Below are 26,733 nucleotides of genomic sequence, written 5' to 3'. Positions count from 1 at the left end.
CCAGGGAGTGAGAGTTAATGTGGCTGAAGGTAAGGTCACCAGGTCAAGCATAGGAAGACTATCAGCAAATAGGCAGGGGTTGGAGAAATAAGGAGTTCAGCAATGAAGGTTTTTTTTGGGCTGTTTATGGTGACACACACTGGGAACAATGATAGAACAATAGTACTCATATCAGACCGAGAATTATTTTATTGAGGTGTGCGATGAGGGGAGTCAGTGTATGTCTGTAACAATGAATATAAATGGTGAACTGGTGTGAAATAGGATATGGGCTGCAGAATTCGGATACACTTTGTTTTACACGCTTCAATATTGATAAACCTATCAGAGAGAGAAGTCAAGAACATATTTGAGGAATCTGGAGTTGAAGAAACACTTTGATGAAGGTTTCAGAAAGGCTAAAAAGTAGAGATTGTAGCTGCTAGTATTTCAGAGGGAGTTAGCAACTGAGAGTATTTAAATCAAGAGTTTCCGCTTCAAGGATAGCTCCAGTGCTGTAAGTGCAGTGATTCAGCCTGAAACACTCACCAGGTAATTGATGGTGGGGCTGGAGGTTATGCCAGGGGTTTCAGTCCTCACTTTGTTTACTGCAGGAAACTATTACTCATTCAAAACTGGATATCAGTCAAGCAGTTTGACAGAGACGAACGTGGAAGGAGGAGTTCAGTGGTGGAATGGAGAACAAGTCGGGTTTCACTACAGACATGTTCAAGCTGGTTCTCTGTATATTGGTGACATTACCCAAAGACAAAGTGTAGAAGAGAGAGAAAGGAATGAGTGGGGTCAAGGATGTATCCTTATGATACTCAGGAGATGATACAATGATGGAAAGAGGAGTAATTGTTATCAATGTTTTGTTCTGTTGGATACTGGCCAGAAGACTAGATAATTTGTTTTCCCTCGGAAAAGTGCTGGATGATTTATTTTGTTCACTTTAGCGGGCGGATATGGCCTTAATTTAATAGGAAAATGGCTTTTCCATCAAAGCAGCACTCAATCAGCGCTGTGCTAGAGCATTTGTCCAGATTAGCATTCAAGTCGTCAAATGGAGCTGAAATCCCAAAAACTTTGGCTTCAAGGACACAAATGTGATCATATGAACCATGATGACCACTAAAGCTAAAAAAAAACTGTATTGAAGTTAATATCAGAAACCATTTTAACTTGTTTGATAATTTTCAGGATGTGATCGGGCTTATAACACATTAATACCACAGAAGATGACAGTTTATGGGGATAAGTTGCAACAGCAACAATTGAAGCTCTGAAAGTAAATGAACAAAGGGCTCCCCCCCCCCCCACCCGCCCGCCTGCTGTAGTGGTTAGAGATAAAAAGGATGTGACGGGATAAGTTGGTTAAAAATTGGCACTTGGACCAAATGTCAGTTGATGTTAAACTAAGCAAGAAAGTTTAGGAATTTGTATGTTTACTTTGCCCAGCAGGAAATGTGTTTGTTAGGCTTTGGAATACCTTTTGGCTTTTATAATTTACTGTAAATGTTCAATTTTTTTCAAAAAAAAACTTATTCTTTTCTCAAGAAAACAAATGACTTTCATGTGACGGGCAAGCAAGTTTCTCAGTTTAGGGATCTGGATGAAAGTACTCAAGCCATTGTTGCTCAATTTGCAGATGACACAAAGATAGATGGAGGGACAGGTTGCACTGAGGAGTCTGCAGAAGGATTTGCACATGCGAGGCAAGTGGGCAAAAAAGTGGCACATAGAATACAATGTGGGAAAGTGTGAGGTCATGCACTTTAGTAGGAAGAATAGAAACATGAATTATTTTCTAATTCTGGAAATCTGAAGCATAGAGGGCCTTGGGAATCCTAGCTTCAGACTCTTAAGGTTAACATGGTGGTTCAGTTGGTAGTAAGGAAGTCAAATACAATATTAGCATTTATTTCAAGAGGGCTGTAATACAACAGCAGTATGTGCTGCTGAGGCTGTAGAAGGCTCAGGCCAGACTGCATTTGGAATATTGTGAACAGTCCACGTATCTAACGAAAAATGTGCTGTCTTTGGAAGGGGTAATAGGAGGTCTTCAAGAATGATGCCATGGATGTAGAGCTTGTAATATGATGAATGGTCGAGGGCTCTGGCTGTATACTCGATTAAGTTGAGGAGGAGGAGGGGTTATCTGACTGAAACTTGCAGAATACGGAGAGGCCTGGATCGTGTGGATGTGGAGAAGTTACTTTGATTGATCGGAGAGACTTGGACCAGAGGGCACAACCTTAGAGTGAACGGCCAACCCTTTAGAACTGAGAGGAGGAGGAATATCAACAGTCAGAGGGTAGTTAATCTGTAGAACTCATTGTTTCAGCTTCTGTGACATGGAATGTATTTCATAATGGAATATCTTTTGGTATTGACTGGTAAGGGGGTCAATGGAAACAGGGAGAAGGCAGGAGAAAGTGATAGAGAAAGATTTCAGGCATGATCAAATAATGGACTGAATGGCAAACGTCTGCTCTATCTTATGATCCTACAAGATGACTAATCAATGGAATCAATTTGAGGTGATTTGCAGAAGTGATCACACCTTTACTTCTCAGGATGTGTCTAAGTATTTCACAGTTAATGAAATTCTTCTGAATTGCAAGAACACAGAAACCAAATTTAGAAACAGCAAGGTTGCACAGTGCACAGTTCAAAGGCTCATTATAGGCTCTTACAAGAAGTGCGAAGGACCGTGTTTTCGCAACTCTGCAACAGTTAGCTGAGCCCTCAGATTAACCTCATTCCATTTGAAAGAGAACACCCCCAAGAAATTGGTACTGCCTTGGTATAGCAATGAATTACCCAGATTATGTCATCACGTCTGAGGAGTTTAAACTCTCAGCTTTCTGCTACCAATAAGCCAAACTAACAACTACTGATAACTTGAATTCTGTGTCAGCTTGGCAGTGATTTGCTTATTTTATGATTGAGGTTAGCTGGTTTTTAACATTTATTGCTGAAAATTGTGAGGAAACAAATTAATTTTTTTAAATTTTGTATGAAATGTACAAGCTTGGAATTTGAGTAGAGTGTGTCGTGCTGGAAAAGCACAAGTCAGGCAGCATCTGAGGAGCACAAAAATCGACGTTTTGGGCATACGAAATGTCGACTCTCCTGCTCCTCGGATGCTGCCTGACCTGCTGTGCTTTTCCAGCATCACACTAGTCTGATCTCCAGCATCTGCAGTCTTCACTTTCTCCAAGCTTGGAATTTCTGCTAAAAAGGAAATATTTCCATTTGCTATATTTCATAATCCTTCCTTTTGCTGATGAAAAGTAAGGCGAATCATGCTGCGATTTACAATCTTATTTATTGCCATGGCTGGTTTCATTCTAAATGTGGTGAACAATTAGGGACAGACTAAGACCTTGAAGATATTGATTAAAAGCAAAGAGAACATGGCTGGAGATTAACAGAGAGGAAATAAGATGAACATGTATTTAAAAAGCTCCTCTCAATCCTTTCTGAAGCGTTTTTTGCTGTTGTGAAGTGCAGGCACTGTTGCATACAAAATAGCCAATTCATACACAGCAAAGGTCACTGGGAGGAGTTTTAGATTGCTTGAGCAAAGAGGCGAAAGAGATACGAGGGACGACAGAGCATCCTTTGGTATGATTAACCTATACTTGATTCCAAATCAGATACCTGGGTGAAATAAAGGTTTCCTTGATTCATAGCAAGGAAGTGGACAAACACTCAATGAAGCAATTCTTTTTCTAATTGATATTTTCTTTACAACACCATTGCTTTCAGCAATGGTTGGGTTTTCTGTTGGGTTCCTGTAAGAACATGAACAAATGCAAAAACGTGTGTTCAATGACATGGGACTTGAGGGATTTTTATCCGGTTTCTTAGATGTAGATATTGGTAAGCTTGTCAGGCCTTTCAAAGTCAATTCACAGATTCTTTTCCCAAAGAAAGATCTGCCAAACTGGGATCCCTCAACTCCATCAACATGAGAATCTTATTAGACCATCAGTGCACACCCCTTCCTCAGCACCTATTCTTAGATGGACTTGAGCCTGTAGTCTAGATTGACACATTAGTGTCATACACAGGGAGTACGGGATTCTTGGGTGTACTCTGCTTTGAATGAAATGTTCTCCTGATGTCAAGCTTGCTCCCTCGTGGATGTAAGACGTGCAACTCAGAACAAAAAAAAAGAGGGATAGGCCATTCAGGCATGGCCTTTCCATTAGATCATGGGTGACCTATATCTTAAGTACATTTGCCTGTTTGATTTCATAGCCCTTCAGACTCTTGCCTGATCATATTTGAAGGCAAAAAAAAAAAGGGATTTTTAAAATATCTGCACAGAGGCCATCGCCAGGTCACCCTTTATTTACTTGTACACTGACTATGGGCAACCAGCTCGGAGTCAGTCCCTAAACTGAGATTCTATTTTCCTGCTTTTTTTTTATTTTATTAAACATTACAGTTTAGAAAACAATTAAAATTAACAGCTGAATACAGAGAAACAGCAAAATACAAAAGGGAGAGGAGCAGGAAAGCCAGGCCCCAAACTCCCAGGTTCAACCAGTTTTCAGAGAAATGAGAACAAACCTCAAATCCCACTTGGTCATCACAAAACAGGAACAAATACATGCAAGGCAGTCCAATTCGACAAAAAAGTTGTGTAGAATACAAACCCCACCCATCCCTCCCACCTTCCAGCCACTCTAAAGGCAGCCCACCACGACACCTCTTCTGGCTCCATTACCATAAACAGTTCTATTCAAAATGCATAGGCCAAGAACAGAGAGTAAAAAACAATGACTGCAGATGCTAGAAACCAGATTCTGCATTAGTGGTGCTGGAAAAGCACAGCAGTTCAGGCAGCATCTGAAGAGCAGTAAAATCTGCTCCTCGGATGCTGCCTGAATTGCTGTGCTTTTCCAGCACTACTAATGCAGAAATAGGCCAAGAACAGAGTCCACTCCAGTATGCAGAATGCATTGACAGAGATAGAGTCCACATCTGAAAGCAGCAGATATGCACCTCATAGCACATATACAGGTGTTCAATCTCTGTAGAGGTCTGGCTTATGCACAGAGAACCAGGCCCACTCACAGGAACACAGTACATTGTGAACGTAAAGTTAACTCACAGATGATGTTTTGTCCACTCCTTAAGGGAGAATCCACTCCCAAACTCCAGGATGCAGCAATTGCTCACCTCCCAGCACGTACACAGGTGTTTAGTCTTTACAGAGGCCTAATCCACTGACAAAAACCAGGCCTACCCACAGGAACAACTCATCTGGAAAGATGGATTTTCTCACAAGGGCTCAGTCCAAACACCAAATAAAATAAAAGCACATACAAAAAAAAACAGACTGCAAGGGTTAAATCCTACTACAAAAACCAACATTGACCTTATCTTGAAGTGAAAAAGAAAAGAATAACACACAGGCTGTAACCAGCTCGTGAAACAACAGCCCCCTAATGAGAACTGAATTACACCTGAAACACATTGACTGTGTAAATCAGGTAATTTTAAAATCAGTCCTCAGTAAAAAAGATACCAGTTAACAAACTGGCTACATAATTCAGCCAGATCAGGAATTGGATTGTCCCCCCCAAAAAAAGCAGAAACCAACAGCAGCAGTAACACATTGACTGTGGCCCAGCCAGTAGAGAGTCAGTCGCCTAAACTGAGGGGACAGGTTATTTTTCCCCTCCCCCACTAGCAGCAGTAGTGCTTACATTTTCCCCAGCGTGTGTGTGTGTGTGTGAGAGAGAAAGAGAATCGAAACCTTTATTCAGTTTCCACCACCATCCAAGTGGCCAGTGACACGCAGTGCCCTTCTCAAAGGGCAATGCTGCATGATCACAAATGTGAAAGGGGAGGGCAGGGACTAAATCAAACTACAGTTGGAGGGGGAAATAAAACGCTCCACTCCATGAAAACCGAGGATGTTGGTAATCGCCTGGTTATTTTTTTGTCAAACTCTACAAAATATAGTTAACAGTAAACAGAAAGCGGCCATTCACAGAAACAAACACTTATATACAGGGGAAAGGGCAGTAAGGCCAAACCCCAAACCCCACCGTTCAACCAGTTTTTAAGGAGATGAGGTCAAACCTCAAATCCCACTTCCTTTCATCACAAAGATAACAGTAACAAACATAGACAAGACAGTGCAATCAAATCACAAACTATGCATTGAACACAGACCTAATATAGCTATAAAAAAGACACCTGATACCCATCCGCATCACATACTGATCAGCCTCCCTATATACTAACTGACCTGCCCTGTATCAGCTTTCCTGCGAGGAGGCTATCAGCTGCCTGGCCCCACCCACCCCATGTACTGACAGGCCCCTCCCGGCACATTTTCCTCCAGGCTGGTCATCGACCTTCCAGCCTGTGTACTGCCTGCCCCTCCTTTGACCAGTTTTCCTATGAGCATGCTGTTGGCTGCCTAGCCCCCCGCTTTGCTACAAATACCCTGTGTGCTAAACAGACCCCTTCCACCCCGCTTTCCCCCAGGCCAGTCATTGACCCTCCAGTTCCCAGCCACCCCAGGTACTGACTTGTCCACTCTGGCCCACATTCAAACACAATTACAAAACCCACATACAGTAACAGAATTCACAAAATCTCAATACAGTTTCCAGTACAAAGGCGGAGTCCATGCCCAAAAAACAGTGCATAGAATACACACACCCAGCAAGCCACCCATCCCACCCACTCTAAGGCAACATCCCTTCCGGCTCTCAGTCTGCCCTGACACACCTTCTGGCCACCTCTAGGACATCCCGCTCTGGTACCTACCTGGGGTGACAGCGCTGAGGAAGGCCTACCCTTCTGGCTCTCAGTCTGCTCCTCTGTACCGTTTGACTCTCGCCCACCCGGACGCGCCATCCGGCCTGTGGACTACCCGAGCACATGTTCCGGCCACCACTTGGACAGCCTGTTCCCTTCCCCAGGGACGACAGCGTGCAAAGCAGCCCACAAGCCTTCCGGATCTCAGTCTGTGCCTATGCACCTTCTGGCTCTCGGCCGTTCTGACATACCTTCTGACCACCTCTAGGGCAGCCCGTCCCAATTACCCCTTCTTGGGATGACAGCGCTTAGAATGGCCTAACCACCTTCCGGCTCTCGGCGCAACTGGCATCGGGGTTGCCTACCCACCCTCCGGTTTTCGGGACAACCTACTAACCTTCAGATTCACAGGACAGCTTCCTCACCCTCCGGCCATCATGACAACCTATGAGCCTCCTAGCTCACAGAGAGGCCTGCTAGACGCAGGGATGCAAGGCCATGCAGGTGATAACCCTGACAAACAAGAAGACAAAGTCAATTATCAACAAACAGAGACCCTTCTAGTACACAGAGTCCAATACCATAAAGAGTTCTCTTCAAAATGTAGAGTCCATTCCCACAACAGAGTTCACTCCAGTATACAAGGTGCATTATCAGAAATAGAGTCCACTCCAAACTGCAGAGTCCATTGCCAAAAACAGAATCCACAACTGAGGGCAGAGTCAACTCTTAAAGGCAGCAAATGCACATCCTACAGCACACACTGTTTTTGCCTCCAAAACCACAAATATCTGATGAAGAACAGAGAGACTCCCAAAAAAGGAAGGCAAGTGGCAGTTGGAACTGAACACGATGAGGTGATCTATTTTGGCAGAAGGGGTAGGAAGGCAATGTTATAAAGAGTTTGCAGACACAGAGAGATCTGGGGACGTATTGATTTCTGAAGGTGGTCAAATATATTGAGAGAGTTGTGAGCAAAGTACATCTTGGGCAATGTAAACAAACATAAGAACAAGGAGAAGGTGGAGACTATCCATCCTCCCGAGTCTGTTCCGCCATTTGATATGATCATGGCTAATCTCATCTCAGCCTCCCTCTTTGGTCTTTATAACCCTTCAACCCATTGCTAATTAAAAATCTATCAGTCTCCTCATTCACTTTACTCAATGTCCAAGCATCCATCGCACACTTGGATAGTAAATTCCACAGCTTCACACCTCTTTGAGAGAATCAATTTCTCTTCATTTCTGTTTTAAACCTGGTATTCCTGATCCTAAATCTATGGGATTGCCCCACGTTTGGAAACAGCATTCCAACATCCTCTTGAGCATCATATATACCTCAATTGGGTCTCCTCTCGTTCTGCTAAATTCCAGGCAGCTTCGGCCTAAATTGCTTAATCTCTCTTCAAAAGACAATTAGAATCAACCACGTCAACTGCCTCTGAACTGTTTCCAATACAACTACATCCCTCCTCAAGTAAAGGGAGCAAAATTGTACTCAGTACTCCAGGTGCAATCTAACGAATGCATTATACAGTTGCAGCAATACTATCCAACTTTTATACTTTATAAATTTATCAATAAATGCCAAAATTCCATTTGCCTTCCTCCTTACCTGCAGAATAGATTTCTGTGATACATACATGAGAACACCCAGATTCCTCTGCACCAATACACTCTGATGTTTCTCTCCATTTAATAAGAAGTTGTCTTTCTATATCTCTGAACCAAATTGGTAACCTTACACTTAACCATATTGAACTTTATTTGCCAAATTTTGGTCCATTCACTGAACCCATCCATTGCTATTTTTAAATTTCCTATTTCTTAATTGTAACTTGCTACCCTACCTATTGTTGTGCCATCTGCAAATTTGGCTGTAGTACTTTCTATTCCCACGTTTAAGTCATTCATACAGATTGTAAATAGTTGGGGGCTGAGAATTGAAGACAGTGACACCCAACTAGTTACATCTTGCTCGTAACAAAAAATACCCATTATCCCTACTCTTTGTTTCTACATTGGTTAGCCAATCCTCTATCCAAGATCACAAGACCATAAAAATTAGGAACTGGAGTAGGCCCTTGGAACCCTCAAGCCTGTTCCATCACTCAGTAGGATCATGGCTGCTCTGACATTCCTCATGTCCGCTTTCTTACATTTCCCATAACCCTTGATTCCGACCAATCAAACTATTTATCTATCTTAGCTTTAAATATACATAAAGACTTTGCTCCCACTGCTCACTTGACAAAAAGTTCCAAAGATTCGTAATGCTCTGAGAGAAGAAATTCCTCCTCATCTCAGTCTTAAAGAGGCACCCCTTTGGTCTGAAATTCTGCATTCTGATCCTCTCTCCCATGAGGAGAAACATTCCCTCAGTAATTATCCTGTCAAATATTTTGGTTTCAAGTGTGTCACCTCTCATTCTTCGAAGCTCCAGTGGGTAGAATTCAAATCTGTTTAGCCTTTGCCCATACTGGGGAATCGTCCTCATGAACTTTCTCTGAATTGTCTCCAATTAAATGATATATTTCATTAAATAAGGGAACCAAATTCCAGATATAGTCCCACTAGCACCTTGTACAGTTTCAGGAAGACTTCTGTACTCTTATACTCCAATGCCCATGAAATAAAGGCCAACATTTATTATTTTTCCTAATTAATTACTGCATATGTGTGCTACCTTCCTGTGTTCGGTGCTTATTACCCCTAACCCCATGTGATTATAAGTTATGTATTTCTTTTGTGAGGTTCCTTATCAAATGCTTTCTGGAAGCTGACATGTACTATACCTGCAAAATTCCCAATATCGATATTTTTGTTACATCTTCAAAGGGCTTAGCAAATTAATCAAAAATGGTTTATCCTTCATAAAACTATGTTGACTCTGATGGATTGTATTTTGACTTATCAAATGCATTTTATGACTTTCTTAATACTGGATTTGAATAATTTCTCAATGTCACATGTTAAACTAACTGGTTTGTCGTTTCCTACTTTTTGCCATCCTCTCTTTTTGATTACATGTGTCATATTAGCATTTGTCCAAACCACCAGAATTTATCCCACATCCAAGGAATTGTTATTATAACCAATGGATCCACTGTCTCGACTGCCACTTCCTTTGAGACCCTAAGATGTAGACCGTCAGTCCCTGGAGACGTGTCGACCTTCAGTCCCAATAGTTTGTTCAGTATTTTTTTTCCTCGGGATAATGATTTTTCTAAGTTCCTCCCTTTCTATAACTCCTGCTATTGGGATGGTACTCATATCCGCCACTTTAAAAATGAAGCAAAATATTGATTTCGTGGTTCTGATATTTCTGTGTTTCCCACCACTTACTCCCTAGTCTCATCTTCAAGGGGCCAACATTCACTTTAGCTATTTTCTTCCTTTTATATTCTTACGGAAGCTTTTGCTATCCGTGTTTTATATTTTAAGCGAGTTTTCTCTCATAATTTACTGTTGCTCTTTTTATGGTTTCTCTAGTAATCTTTTGTTGATCTTTGAAAGTTTCCCAAACTTCCAGCCTGCCACTTGCCTTTGCAATATGATATGCCTTAGTTTTTATCTTTGCATCATCTTTAACTTCCTTGCTTAGCCATGGATGTTTCTCCCCTTTTCCAATCTTTCTTCCTTTCTGGAATATACTTTAGTTGGGAACAATTGAGTACATCCTTAAATATCTGTCACTATGCATCAGTAATCCTACCTTTTAGTTTTCTTGCCCGGTCCACTATGGCCAGATCTGTCCTCATGCCTATGTAATTCCCTTTGTTTAACTCCAGAGTGCTAGTGTGGGACTCCAATTCATCACTAACCAACCAATCCCATCCCATTATACAGTACCAAATTCAGAATAGCCTGCTGTCTGGTTGATTCCAAAACACATTGCTCCAAGAAACAATCTCCAATACATTCAATGGACCTTGAGGCTACCTTTGCCAATTTGATTTCTGAAATCTATATGCATATTTGAATCACCCATAATTATTGCTGTACCTTTTCTTACAAGCCCCCAGTACTTCCTGTTTATACTGTGCACCAAGCAGGGCTACTGTTTGGGGACCTATAGATTACACCGACCAGAGACTGCTTTCTCTTGTTATTTCTTATTTCCACCCAGACTGTCTTGATCTCCAGTGTTGTCATCATTTCTCACTACACCACAGATTTCTTTCATTACCAACAACCCACCTCCTTTTCCTTCCAACTGATACTTCCAAAACACTCAGTCCCCCTGTATATGTCATCAAATCATATCTAATTGTCTCTATTTGCACTGTGAACACATTAATCTTGTTCTGAATGCTTCATGCATTCAGATACATGGCCTTTAAATTTGGTCTTATTAGCCAATTTCCTTACTCTTGTACAAGTCATTGGGCCACTATGATGTTCACACATTCTGTCCTTCCTTTCCTTTTCTGGTAACATTCAGACTCATCACTAACTTGCACCCCCACCTTCTCCTTTAACTTTGATTGTTTAACTTTCCATGGACCCTCCCCCAGCTATGTAGTTTAAAGCCTGATCTACAGCCCTCGGTATGCAATTCACCAGGACTCTGGTCAAAGCATGAGTCAGGTGCGACCTCGCCCATTCGAAAAACTCCTTCCTTCCGCAGTATTGGTGCCAATGTCCCAAGAATTCAAACCCATTTCTCCCACACTAATTTTCAAGCCATGATTTGCCTCTGTGCCAACTAGCTCATGGCTGAGGTCGTAATCTGGAGATCATTACCTTTTCAGTTTGGCTTTTAATTTAGCCTCTAGCTCCTCATATTCCCTCAGCAGAACTTCTTTCCTCTTTCTACCTATATTGTTGTATCTACAACAACTAGCTCTTCTCCCTTCCATTCCAAGTTGTTCTGCAGCCCAGATGAGATATCCTGAACTTGGGTACCAATGGGCAACACAGTCTTCGGGACTCTCGATCCGGGCCACAGAGAATAGTGTCTATTCCCCCGACTATATTATTCCCATTTATAACCACTTTTCTATTTTCTCCCAGTGGCTCCCAGTACCATGGTACTATTTGCTAATCCTCCCTAAAGACTCTGCTCTTGTCCACACAGGGAGCCAAAATCTTGAATCTGTTGGATAAGGACTCGGGCTGAGACTCCTACAGTGCTAACTCCCTCTGCCTGCCTTGCTGGTAGTCACACCCTCCTGTCTCTGACGACTGGCCTAATTCGAGGTAGTTAATCTAAGGGTTGTGACTGCCACTGGAAACACAGTATCCAGGTAACTCGCCCCTTCCCCGGTGTGTCGCAGTGTTCAAAACTCAGCCTTTAGCTCATCTAATCTAGCTGAAGTTGCTCAACTCAATCAACACTTCTTGCAGATGTCCTCACTATGAACCACATCTCCATTTTAGTTACTTAGTTCTTAATTTGTTTTATAAAAGTTTCCTACCGGCCTTTCAGTTTATAATCTGTAAAATATTTCTCCTATTTACTTTCAATCTGAAAGTAATCTGTAATAGATAATCAAATTTGCAGCTATTACCAATCAATGATCTTATGGTTTTCCTGTGATTTTCTTTGTGTGCTGGGCTGCCCTGATCCTGGGCTTTAATTTATTATGTTGAAAGTACAAACTATGAAGCAAAAAAAAAGCATTCAGCATCTCTTCCCCTTTGCACTGAATTCCAGCAAGGCACTAAACTTCCAGTCATACAGACTCATTTTGGCTGAATGTCATTCTGGATGTGCCTTCTCCAATTGTTCGTGCAAAGTGTACTGAGAAGCAAAGTATTGGACTCAAGATAGGGAAGTTCATGTTGAAGTTATCTAAAGCTCTGGTGAGGCCACAATTGGAGAACTGTGCTAGTTCGGTTCACCACATTTCAGAACTATATAAAGGTTCTTGAGAACTCAGATCTGACTAACCAAAATGGTTCCAAGATGAAAGAACTTTGCTGCAAGGTCAGGTTGGAGAACCTAGGCTTGTTCTCCTTGGAGTAATGGGGGATGAAGAAAGACTTCATCACCATACGTTGAAATAACATTGGCAGTAACATCTGTTCTCATTTGCTGATGATGCAATGATCCTGGATGTGATTAGATTACCTATAGTGTGCAAACAGGCCCATCGGCCCAACAAGTCCACATTGACCCTCCGAAGAGTAACCCACCCAGACCCATTTCCCTCTGACTAAAGCACCTAACACTATGGGCAATTTAGCATGGCCAGTTCATCTGACCTGCACATCTTTGGACTGTGGGAGGATGCCAGAGCACCCGGAGGAAGCCCACGCAGACACGGGGAGAATGTGCAAACTCCACACAGACAGTCACCCGGGGCTTGAATCAAACCTGGGACCCTGGTGCTGTGAGGCAGCAGTGCTAACCACTGAGCCACCGTGGTAAAGTTTGAGGCAAAAGATGAAGGGGAGATGGGTGGAAGAACTGATTGGCTCAGCACTAATGTTTTGGAGTCCACAGCATAGAAAGAATGGAAGAGGACAGGACCAATGATTTTAACAGAAAATTGGAGACGCAATTTAGGGAAATCAACTTGCAATCTTAGACAGACTGAGTAAGAGATTGGGATTGTTTGCATTGTTCTACAAATCTGGCATGGGTTTGAGGAGCTGCATAATTCTATGATTCGCTGAATGTTGCTGCTTCTACATTCACCAGCTGTTCTTTGATATTGAATGGAAATGGTCACTTATGTATGAATCTCAGCTGGAAATGCGAGTATTTTATTATGCAGGATATCTTGCTGAATCTGATCCAGCATTTGTTTACTATTCACACACACGCAAGCTCTTCACCAGGTATTTCTGGGTCAAGTTATTTTTTTCCTCCTCCTCAGCCTTTTGGTGCTTAGCCCAATTGTAGCACCCATACGTCTGTGCTAACTAAGTTGCCTTGGTCTGTATGCCTTTGTGCACAGAAAGGTACCCATGAAACTATGGAAGAAACGCTGATTGTAATAATTGCTTGTAACATATGAAACACATGACAATGTTAGTCACTGTGTTTTAGCTAGTCTTGCTTCTAGTAATTAAGTATGCAAGGTTACTTTGCAAGAGTACTTTTTTGAATGTCAAAATGACTCCATGAAATAGAGATAATGGCTCCTGCTAACAGGTGTTTACAAGTATGTACACATTTCATGTTTTCTAAACCAGAGTGGGAACAGAACCCAATTTTTCAAGAAGGTGCTTCTCCAGCACTAGTTCAGAGTAATCGTTTTACTTACCTTGTACCTACTGATAATAACTGCAAGATATCAACGTTGCTGAGACTGAGAAGATGTCATAGTGATGCATGAAGCAGACAAAGCTCATGATAACGTTTGTTTTCAATAGCTTGCTTTTCCTGGAACAGGTAACTACTCTGAAGCCAAAGCTTGAGTGGTGCCTCTCCAAATCAAGCATGGCTCACCAGGAATCTCTCCCACTCTTACTATCTACCATTGGTGCATTGCAAAGGCTTGGTAGCTGAAAAATCATCTCTTTGGCTGCATTATAAATGCACTTGCCATTGCCATTAGTGAGAGTAGAGTCTAGAGATTCTGGGTTGAAGATTACCTATTGTGCTACAAATCTTGATAATATTCATTAACAACTTGGATAATGGCATAAAAAGTCAAATATCCAAGTTTGCTGACAACACAAAATTGGGCAGCGTTGCAGACAATGTTGATGACAGTATAAGATTACAACAGGATACTGATAGATTAGATGAATGGGCGAAACTGTGGCAGATGAATGTAAGCAAGTGTAAGGTTATCCATTTCAGATCTAAAATGATAGATCAGGGTATTTTTGAGGAAGCACAAAGTTAAACACAGTGGATGGCCAACGAGGTTTGGGGTGCAGGTACAAAGTTCTTTAAAATGCCACAAACAGGTGCAGAAAATAATCAAGCAGGTGAATGGAATGCTGGCCTTCATATCCGAAAGGGCTGGAGCACAGGGATGCAGACATTATACCACAGTTATACAAACCCTAGGTTGATCCCAGACTACTGTAAGCACATCTGAGCACCACACACGAGGAATGATGTTTTTGGCCCTGGTGGGAGTTCAACACAGGTTTACAGGGATACGCCTGGACATCATAGGTTAAGTTATGAGGAGTGGTGAGACAAATTGGGCCTTTATTCTCTAATTTAGAAGGTTAAGGAGTGATCTAATTGAGATCTTCAGGATATTAATACAGGAGGACAGGGTAAATAAAGATAAACTATTTCCGCTGGTTGAAGATGACAGAACCAGGGAACTCAGTCGAAGAATTAGGGAGAGATTCAGGAGAGATGTTAAAAAGCACTTTTACACATGATGAATAGTGGATGTTTGAAACTCTCTTCCTCAAATGGTGGTGGATACTATTTCAATTCCAAAATTTAAGTCTGTCATTGACAATTTTTTATGAAGCAAGGGCATCAAGGCAGGCATTTGGAGTGAGGCCACAGATGAGCCATGACCTGACTGGATAGCAGAGTAGGCTTGAGGGGTTGAATGGTCCACTCCTGGTCCTGTGTTCCTATGTACAAAACCTCCTCTTCACATCGTTTGGATTGATTTTAAAAAGGAAGCATAAATTCATATATATGTCAGGTTGTTACACTGCTGATCTCAGGCATATTCTTGAAAGGAAGTCCAACACAGAGATTTGGATCATCTAACCTACACTCTAATCTACTCTAATACGTTATGGTCTATCAATATGACCAACTGTGAGCTTAGCTAACAACTAAACTAAACTCTGACAAATCTGAGCCACATATTCGTAGCTTGGAACAGGTTGATGCCATTTTCTGAAAGAGGAAAGGAGATGGAAAATCAGTGCAACACTCAGGGAAACGTCTGAGAAATTCATAAATTTGCCCTCTCCTACTTTTCTTTTGATGAAATACCACTTTCTTTTTGGAAATAGGAGAATAACTCCCAGTGGATCTCATCTGCTCCATTTATTCGTCTTCTTTTCTTCATCTTCGTGCTTTATCTTCTACTCTCCAACACTCTTCAACTCTCCTGGTCTCCAGCAACAATTTCCAGCCTCCGGTGAGCAATGATTTCCGGCCTCCAGTGACAACTTCCAGCTTGGTGCAGCGGCCTCCCGGCGCGGTGTGGCGACCTATTGACCTGGTGTAGTGGCCTCCAGGTGTGGTATAGTGACCTGTTGACTTGGCGTAGTGGCCTCCCAGTGTGGTATAGTGACCTATCAACCTGGTGCAGTGGCCTCCCAGTGTGGTATAGTGACCTGTTGACCTGGTGTAGTGGCCTCCCCGTGTGGTATAGTGACCTGTCGACCTAGCGTATTTGCCTCCCGGTGTGGTATAGCGACCTATCGACCAGGCGTAGTAGCCTCCCGGTGTGGTATAGTGACCTATTGACCTGGCGTAGTGGCCTCCTGGTGTGGTATAGTGACCTATTGGCCTGCCGTAATGGCCTCCCGGTGTGGTAGAGTGACCTATCAACCTGGCGTAGTGGCCTCCTGGTGTGGTATAGTGACGTATCGGCCTGGCGTAGTGGCCTCCTGGTGTGGTATAGTAACCTATCGGCCTGGCGTAATGGCCTCCCGGTGTGGTATAGTGACCGATTGACCTGGCATAGTGGCCTCCTGGTGTGGTATAGTGACCTATCGGCCTGGCGTAATGGCCTCTCGGTGTGGTAGAGTGACCTATCGGCCTGGCGTAGTGGCCTCCCAGTGTGGTATAGTGACCTATCGGCCTGGCATAGTGGCCTCCTGGTGTGGTATAGTGACCTATTGACCTGGTGTACGGCCCTCCCGATGTGATATAGTGACCTGTCGGCCTGGCGTAGTGGCCTCCTATCGTGGCGTCCTTTGCCCAGCCTGGAAGTGATCTCCCAGTATCATGATCCTAAAGGTGAAGCTCGGCATGGTCTGAAGCCAGGGCTCAGTGAGGACTGGAAGCTAGGTGCCAGCTTGGTCTGTTGTTCTGAATGTATATTTCTGCAATGCTACTCTATGGTCAAAAATCTTGTAACAAAAGATGCTGTACTTAGGTGCCTAAATCGGTGCTGGAAGTAGCATATATAAACTTTCCATGATATTCATTGAGTAAAGGCTAATTCTGATTCTGATTCTAACAGAGAAAGGATATATATTGCATGACTGCTGCTGTTCCCTTTCACATTGATGATTAAAGATGTCAGTTACTTTATTATTTAATTCTTTTGGAAATTTTGGCTTTTAGTACTGTTTTTTTTTTATTTTTTGTAATGGTTGCAAAAGTTACTTAAAGCATGCCAATTAGTCCAAAAGGGGATGAGCAAAATTAGGTTTTCAGCATTGTTACTCAATGCCTTATTATAGTCTTTTCTTTTATTCTGAGGCATTTAATTCTTTAACATTGACTTTCACACTTCGTTTTTTCACCTATTAAACATTTCTAGTATTCACTTCCTGACCTTTGTGCATCAAACCTGAATTCCTGAAATTGACCTTCCTGAAGTCAAACACTTCAGCCAAGAGTGTCCTGCACTTCTGAATAAAACTACCAATTCCAAGACTTAAGTTGTCACCCCTGAATCAAGAAAGCTCCCAAATGTACCTTCTTTTACACAGAAGAATTATTTTATAATGAAGGCTTCCTGCTGAAACCCCATACTCAGCAATTTAAAGACAATCTCCCATCCACTGATGAGCAGCTTACATTTTAAGAGTGGGGAATATCATTCTGGCTTATCTCTGTCCCAGCTGCAGGTCTGCAAAGAGCCTCAGTGGGATTTCAGATCATTGACTGGACATATTCTTTGAATTGCTGCCTCTTGAGTGTTAACAGGTCTGCAGGCCTGTTAACACAGTTTGTACCAACCTGCTGTGTACAAATTTCTGTGCCACTGGTGAGTTTGATCTATTCATCATCTTAATAAATTAAGTAACCATCAACGTCAGACCTAACAATTAAATTGTATTATATAAATCTTCTAATAGTTCCCATTATGCCATTATGCCACAGCTTGTGTGAGACCTGTACTGCACAAAATGTCTGCCATAATTCATAAAACAACAGAAAATGGCTTTTTAAATTGTTAAATCCTGTGATGTATGTGTGAACAGATTAAGGTTGTTCACACGGGGGAGGAGGCTGTGGGCATTAACAATGAGTATAAATGCCAGCGATCACAAATTGCTGGTTTTATTTTATTCCAGTACTTACCTTTCCCTTATTGACTAGATAAGTTGTGCCACATTTTTTAATTCATATTTTCCATAGGGAACAATCCTTTACATTCATCAAACCATACAAGAACTTATCCCTGACCTCAAAATAACCTCAGAAAAAAACAATTATAGGATATACAACGCTTTAGGCTTTTAGATGTCAATATTAGATAATCTTTACAGGGGTTTTTCTCTCTCACTGTGCCATACATAACCGTACAAGTTGCAGTTTCCATACTTTCAGTGGAGAGAAGATACTTATGAACTCCTGCTGTTGTTTGTAGGCGAATTAATTGTCTGACTCACATCATTGTATTCTATTTCTGAATCCTGTTAGACTCAACAGTTGCTTTATTCATGTCCTGAGAGATTAGTCTTATGCTTGTAGCAGGTTGCAGCAACAACACGAGTGAATGAGAATGATTGCCACATTCCCAGCAGTAAGAATTTTGTTGGTAAGTGGTGAAATATGTATTATGTGATTATGCATCTGATGAGGGGACATTGCGCCAACAAACTGGTTTACAGTTTCAGGCAAGAAGATGATGGAGTTAATTGTTGCATTTAATCTTGGATTTATTGAATTAATAAATGTTACTACGTGGCACTATGTTGCATGATTCCTTTTGGTTCCCTCCTTATACTAATTGAAAATCTTTGTACAATGTATGGTTAGTTATAATTTCACAAATACTCAGCATGCTTCTGGTAATCCGACCGAAGCGTCAGTTTGCAAATTTCAAGGCAGTGCATGTCATGACTGAAGCACATGTCAGCTTAAGACTCAATTCTGCCTTTTATTGACATTTATACTTGATATGTACCATCAAGTAGAGCTCACTGAATAATTATCAGGAAAGAAAGAATGTCTTGCCTTTCCACAGCATCCTCCTTGATCCAAGTTGTGCCAAAGTACATCACAGCCTACAAGGGTAATTAGGAATGAGCATCAAATGTGCATTGTTTGAATGAATTAAAAACTTGTACTTTTAAAGTGTTTTAAATGGCAAGAAACACAGAAGCCAATTTGTGCACAGCAGGTTGGTACAAACTGTGATGAAACGAAAAGGACCAGCTACCGTGTTTTTCGAAAGCAGTCTTGGTAAAGGGATAGATTATTGGGTTGGAAACAGCGTGAATGCCTCTTCAAATAGTGTCAGAGCAGACACAACTTTAGTTTAACATCTACTCGGAAAGACAGCATCTTTGACTGTACTACACTCTCTCGCTATGGGACTGAAACTTCAGCGGAAGTTATATGTTTCAGATCTCAGAGGTGGGACCAAACCCACAGCCATTTGACTCAGAGGTGAGGGTAATATTCCTAAGCCAAAGCTGATATAAATGACCACACTGACCTAACACCAGTACAGTACAACTGAATTGTAATGATTCAATCAGTGCCCTAACCTGGATCAACACAGAGCAGTGCAGAAATTCCTTGTGACCATTACCTTGCAAGACGGATTTAGCATTTTGGATACTGTTGGAGGGAATGGCCTCTCAGAGGAAAGTCGTAAAAGCCAGATATTTTGCACCATGGTTGGCTGTGTTGCACCGGAGAGGGATAATATTTGGTTTCAATTGTAAGGGAACAGATTGACACTTCTGTCTGGCCACAATTGAGATTCCAAAGATGGCATATTGCCTCCTGGGTGCTAGGGTCAAGGATGCCTTGGAATGGCCACAAGACATTCTGAAGTGGGATGATGAATAGCTAGTGGTCGTAGTACATACCATACCCATGACATAGGTAAGAAAAGGAATGAGGTCCTTGAAGCGGAATATACGGAGGTAGGAAACAAATTAAAAAATAGGACATCAAAGTAGTGATCTCAGTATTTCTAGTAGGTCACGTGTTAGTCAGAGTAGGAAGTGCAGGATATATCAGATGAGAGAGAAAATGCAAAGGAGACTGTTACAGATTCCTGGGGCAATGGAACTGTTTCTTTGGAGACGAGGATCATTGTAAGCTGGTCAGGTTGCACCTGGGAGGGACTGGAACTGATGACCTAGGAAGAGTATTTGCTTGTGGTTGGGGAGAGTATCAACTAACATGGCAAGCGGATGGGAATCTGTACTTGGAGTCAATGGACGTAGAAACAAGGGCAAAAACTAAAGACAGAAGTTGAAATAAGAAAAGTGATCAGTGAAGAATTCAAGCATTAGTGCAAAATTAGTGCAACACTTAAGGCCTTGTGTCTTAATGCACGGAATATTCACAATAAAGTGAAGAATTATTCATGCAAGTAGATATGAATGGATATGATATAGTTGGGATGACAGAGACATGCTGCAGCGTGCCAAGGGATAGGAACTGAATATCCAGGGTTATTCAGTTTTTCAGAAGGACAGACAAAAAAGAAAAGGAGGTGGAGTAGCATTGCTGGTTAAAAAGGACGTGAACACAATAACGAGGAAGGATATTAGCTGTGGTGAAGGGGTATATACATGGGTCCAGCTTAGAAACATCAAGGGACAGAAAACAACAATGGTTGTTGTAAATAGACACACAAACCATAGTGGTAATGTTGGGAAAGTCATTAAACATGAAATTAGAGATGCAAGCAACATCTGTAATTATTCATTCTCGTGGGACATGGGTATCTCTGGCTGGCCAGCATTTTTTGCCCGTCCCTAGTTGTGGTTGAGAAGGTGGTGATGAGCTCCCTTCTTGAACTGCTATGGGTTAACCCACAATGCCCTTAGGGAGAGAGTTGCAAGATTTTGACCCAGTGACAGTGAAGGAACAGTGATCTATTTCCGAGTCAGAACGGTGAGTGGCTTGGTTATGGGCAACATTAATTTGCATGTATATTGGACAAATCAAATCAGTAACAATACCAAAGAAGAGGAATTCCTGGAGTGTGCACGAGATGGTTTTTCTGGATCGATATATTGAGGAAACGCCAACGAACAGGCTGTCCTAGACTGGGTATTGTGTAATGAGAAAGGAAAAACTGGCAAGCTCACTGTGTGAGGCACTTTGGGGAAGAGTGACTGTGGTATGATAAAAATCTTCATCAAGATGGAGTGTAATGTAGTTGATTCTGAGATGAGCATCCTGAACCCAAATAGAGGAAATTATAATGGTATGAAGTGCAAGCTGACTATGATAAATCAAGGAGCACTACTTAAAGGGATGATAGTGGATAGTCAATGGCAAACATAAAGAGTGCATGGAGGAACTCAAACAATTTGTTCATTCCTGTCTGACACAAAGGTAAAGATGGCTCGGCCATGGTTAACAAGGGAACTTAGGGATGATATTAGAGCCAAGGAAGCGACACGCAAAGTGGCCAAAAAGAGGAGCAGACTTGAGGACTGGGAGCAGTTTGCATTTCAGTAAATCAGGACAAAGGGATAGGTGAAGAGAGGAGCAATAAAATACAAGAAAAAGCTTGCAGGAAACATGCAAATTGATTGTCTAAAACTTCTATGGGTATGTGAAGAGAAAAAGATTAGTAAAGACAAATGCAGATGCCTCACATTCAGAAACAGGAAAAGTTACAATGGGAACAAAGAGATGGCAGAGCACTTAAATACATATTATTGCTTCTGCCTTCACAAAGGAGGATATAAATAATGTCCAAAAATGTTGGAGAATATATGGTCTAGTGGGAGAGAGGAACTGAAGGAAATCAGTATTAGTGGGGAAATGATGTTGAGGTAATTTGTGGGATTAAAGGCCAAAAAATCTCCTGGATCTGATAATCCCAGAGTATTTAAGGAAAAATGCCTAGAAACCGTGGATGCATTAGTAGTCATCTTTCAAGATTCTGCAGACTCTGGAACAATTCCTATGGTTTGGAGGGTTGCTAATTTAACCTGACTATTTAAAAAGGAGGTGGAGAGAAAAAAGGGAATATGGACTGGTTAACCCAACATCAGTCATGGGGAAAATGTGAAAGAGTGCATTTTAAAGGATCTAATAGCACAGCGCTTAAAACAGTGACAGGGTTGGACAGAGTCAGGATGGAGTTACAAAATGGAAATCATGCTTGACAAATTTATTGTGAGTTTTTCAAGGCTGTAACTAATAGACTTGATAAGGTTGAACCAGTGGTTGTGGTTTACTTGGACTTCCAGAAGGTGTGCAATAAGGTCTCACATAAGAGGTTAGCATATACAATTAAAGCACGTGGGATTGAGGGTCATGTACCAAAATGAATAGGTCACGTCTGAGTGACAGCCAGTGACTAGTGGGGTACCGCAGTGTTTGGCACACAATATGTCAATGATTTAGATGAAGGATCTACGTACCATATCTCCAAGTATGCAGTTGGCACAAAGCGGGATAAGAATTTTGAGGAAGATGCAGAGATGCTTCAGTATCATTTGGACAAGTTAAAATGGCCAATGCATGGCAGGTGAAGTATAATGTGGATAAATCTGAGGTAACCCACTATGGTAACAAAATCAGACAGGCGGATTATTATCTGAATGGTGATAGATTGAGAAAAGGAAAGCTGAAACAAGACCTGGGTGTCCTTGTATATCAGTCACTGAAAGTAAGCATGCAAGGTATAGCATGTTTTGAAGAAATTAAATGGTATATTGGCCTTTTTAGTGAGAGGATTTGAATACAGTACAGGGATGGCTTGGAGCAATTGTACAGGGCCATGGTGAGACCACATCTGGAGTACAGTGTGCAATTTTGATCTCCTTACCTGAGGAAAGATGGAAGCAGTGCAATGAAGGTCTCCCAGACTGATTCCTGGGATGGCAGGAGTGACATATGAAGAGAGACTGGCTTGATTAGGACTGTATTCACTGGAGTTTAAAAGAATTAGGAGGTATTTCATAGGACCCTGTAAAATTCTAACAGGACTTGACAGGGTAAATGTAGCAAGCATGTTCCCAATCTAGAGAGCCCAGAACAATGGTAACAGTTTAAGGCTATGGGGTAGGGCTGAGATGAAAAATGTTTTCATCCAGAGAATGGTGAATCTGCGGAATTCTCTGCCACGGGAAGTGATTGAGACCAAAGTATTGAATGTTTTTAAGGGGTGAGATATAGTTCTTAGGATTAAAGGGATCAAAGGGTATAAGGCAAAAGTGGGAACAGGATACTGATTGGCTGCACATTGAGTGATGCAGCAGGCTCGAAAGGCTGAATGGCCTACTCTTAGTCCTATTTTCGATGTTTCCAATGATGTAACCTGAGAGTTGTGAAGCATCTGATTGCATCATGTGCTATATGCCCCCTTAACACTTCCAGTGAACCTGGTGAGACAATGATTAATTTGAAAGATTATAGATAGTACCATATTTGCGGTAAGAGTCCGAGGCATTTACATCCTAGTTTGATTTACACAGTTCGTGGAAGAAATGCAAAGTAAGAAACCATGAGATATTGCCCAACCTAATGCAATTCTGAATAGCTGTTTCAGAGTGTAGGAATAGTCCATTTAGCCCCTTGAGTCTGTTCCTCAAGTGTTCCAATCACCAACCTTATCCATGCAACTGCCTTTGGATAAGAAATATCTTAGATTTAAAAGAAACAATGGAATAGAGGCCTAAACCTGTTATACCATTTAAAGAATTTTATTAATATTATTTCAAAGGTCTAACTCTGATCATTCCACCTTGTTCTCTAGTCCTTAATCCTCCAGCCAGTTCAAATAGTTCAAATATCTGCTCTATGTGCTCTCCTTAACATCTTTAACATTCTAATCAAGTTACCCCTTAATCTCTGTTATCTTACTCATCAGATCACAATATTCTGATTATCAAATTTAGTTTCATATGTCTGTCATGTCCAGTTTAATATAGCCTAGTCTACATGACTGTGACTGAAGAAAGGAACATTTTTTGGCATCATGGTTGGCGCTGACATGTTAGGTCAGATGGCCTGTTCATCTGTTGCATGATTATAAATATTAAAATGGGACAATGAATGCCGTAGGTCTGAAAGAAAAGCAGCAAATGCAAGGAGAAACCTGGCACCTCTAGCAGTATCTGTGGAGGGAGAAAGAGAGTTGACACTTCAAGGCCAATATGACTCTACTTTGAAACTGAATATCAGAGGTAAACAGGAAAATGCAGACGACAATCAGGTCAGCTGTGATCGTACTTAATAGCAAAAAAGGTTCAAGGGGTCTCATGGTGTTCTATTGCTCTGAATTCATATGTATATGAATGTTACGCATCACTTCTGGGCTCAGGTTGGAAGATTAATTCCAAGGACATGTTGAGTCACACTTACCAGCCATCATGATGGAAGTGAACATCTCAAGAGTAAATAGCTTATAAATGACAAGGGACTGAATATTTTAAAAATAAATTTTGGAAAGGACAAGGATTAGGACTCTCTAATGCAATACTGGCATATGGTGAATGACCTCTTTCTGGGTGTAAAATTCTATGTCTCCATAAAGGAAAGTTCACCTTATTTATGCCTTGGTGAAAATATTATAATGTTGTGGTTTACTTGAGTATTGCTGGTTTACATATCAATTAGTAATCAATTCAAAATGTGTGAACTTGAGCTGCAAATCAAATGACTCATGCACATTTTAACTGAAAACAGGAAATGAGAAGTTTGTGATGTGTTTCTGCAGCAGCTTATAGCAACACCCTCATATATACAAGATGCTGCATACAATGTGCTATTTTTGAAATTAAATTGCAGTCCATAAGAAATGGTAGTGCTTTTTTGGGTGCATGACACTTTCTTTATTAAGCTGTTCAGAGATGTTATTGCACACCTCTGGAGCATGTGACACTTGAACCCAGCCCAGAGATAAGGTCACTACCATTGTGCCACTAGAGCCTCAGAAGAAGGAAAGATAGGTTTCATTTATATTGTGCCTTTCAAAACCTAAAGAAGGTGTAAAGACGTTTCCAGTGAATTGAGAACTTCAAAAAATACTTTCAAAAATGTTATAACATGGAAAATGCAGCAGCTAATTGACGTACAGCGAGGTCCATCAACAGTAATAAAATAATAACCAGTTATTTCAGGGATTTTAGTGACAGAGTTCGCCTGCTTTTGTTTGAAATAATGCTATATGATGATATATTTTACAGCAGGAAGGGCAGACATGAACTCAAAACCAACCTGACAAAATGGACATTTCTTAGTTACATCCTGTCCAAGAAAAAAACCAATCAGTTACACTTTCATCGCTTTCAATCAGTTACAAAGTGATAAAGGGAGCAGTTGCTATGAGCTTTTCCTCAGTTTGGGTTCCTTCCAAGGTCATTCAACTTTGGTTTCATTGCATTCTTGGTCGAAACAGAGATTATCGAGTTAAATGTTTGAGATGAGGTGAGTGATTGACCTTGACATCAAGGCAGCATGTGTCAGAATGTACATAGCAATAAGCCGACATGAAATCGGGGGAAATCTTTCTATTGTTTGGAGTCATACTGCTGTGATTATTGGGGAGAAAGTGAGGGCTGCAGATGCTGGAGATCAGAGCTGAAAATGTGTTTGCCGGAAAAGCGCAGCAGGTCAGGCAGCATCCAAGGAACAGGAGAATCGACGTATCGGGCATAAGCCCTTCTTCAGGAAGGGGGCCAATCATGTCAGTGCCAGGACATTGTTGCAGGAGTATCTTGGACCCAACCTGCTTTATCAAACACTTTCCCTTCATCATAAGAGAGGAGATTCATTCATTACTTTACAGTCTTAGGTAGCAAAGTAGTTCATTCCGGCAGGAATCCAAACCTGGATGTGACTCAGGCTTGGAATGATAAGTGACAAGGATCAATCATGCAACCCAAAGGCAAGGAATTGGTTGGTGCCAATGGAATAAAATCTAACAACTTCCTCTCAACATTAACTAGCAGTACCGTCACTTAAAAGCCACAATCAACATCCTGGGGATTACCATTGACAAAAACAAAATCAATTAGTCATGTAAATGCAGTACTGTGATTATAAATACAGGTCAGAGGCTGGGGATTCTGCAGGGACCGGCTCGCCTCCTCACTTTTCAAAGTCCTTCTGTCACCTACAAGGCACGGTTCAGGAGTGGGATGAAATACTGACTGCTTGCCAGGATGTATACAACTCGAGTTTCAGTCAATAAGTTTGACAGGACTCAAGACAAAGCAGCTTGTTGGATTGAGACCTGATCCACTACTTCAAACATTCATTCCCTTCACTACTAGTGCATAATACCATCCCCTGCAGATATACTGCAGCATCTCAGTGAGTCTCCATTAACAACATTATTGGAAAGTTTTCTATTCCTTAATGAGAGGTGGGCCATGGCCGTAATTGTCCTTGAGAAAGTGCTGGAGAGCTGCCTTTGTGAAATGCTGCAGTCCATTTGGAGCAGACATGACAATACTATTAGGATGTGATTTCCAAGACTTTGACCCAGTGACTGTGAAAAAGATGGTGTGCGGTTTGGAAGATTTGCAGGTGGTGGTGTTCCCGTGCATCCAGTGCCTTTGTCCAGGTTTGATGTCACAAGTTTGTCTCATTGCTGCATTGCGTCTTGTTGAGGGTACACTCTACGACCCTGTGATGGTGGTGGAGGGAATGGATGTTTACCTTGATGGATGATGTGACAATCAAGCAGACTGCTTTCTCCTGAATGGTATTGAGCTTCTTGAATATTATTGCAATTATATTCATTGAGACAAGTGGGGAGTTTCCATCACATTCCTGAATTGTACCTTGTAGATAGTGGACTGACTTTGGGAATCATGAACTGAGTTGCTGGCTTCAGAATGCCTAGCCTCTGGTCTGCTCTTGTGACCACAGAATTTGTATGGCTGTTTCCTATGGCTCTTGATTACAAGTCAATGACTTAGGACAACTCCACCATTTTGCCCAGCAACTTCC

General features: G+C 41.6%; 1 protein-coding gene across 3 annotated transcripts in view; it reads left to right on the top strand.

Moving 5' to 3' along the window:
* The window catches only part of itgb2 (integrin, beta 2), a 94,849-nt gene that overhangs the window by 1,996 nt on the left and 66,120 nt on the right, over nt 1-26,733 (top strand). The window contains exon 1 of one of the 3 annotated variants that reach the window (XM_087988841.1): nt 11,878-12,025. The exons of the other annotated variants lie outside the window; for them this stretch is intronic. The gene's annotated coding sequence lies outside the window, so the exon portion shown is untranslated. Of the gene's footprint in view, nt 1-11,877; nt 12,026-26,733 lie in introns of those variants that run through there. 3 annotated transcript variants of the gene reach the window in all.

This window comes from Chiloscyllium plagiosum, unplaced genomic scaffold (assembly GCF_037043375.1).
Source record: "Chiloscyllium plagiosum isolate Xiang-an unplaced genomic scaffold, Cpla_swu_hap1 HiC_scaffold_7, whole genome shotgun sequence".
NCBI classification, from domain to species: Eukaryota; Metazoa; Chordata; class Chondrichthyes; order Orectolobiformes; family Hemiscylliidae; genus Chiloscyllium; species Chiloscyllium plagiosum.
Note: the sequence above shows the minus strand (reverse complement) of the source record. Positions and strands in the feature narration are given on the sequence as shown.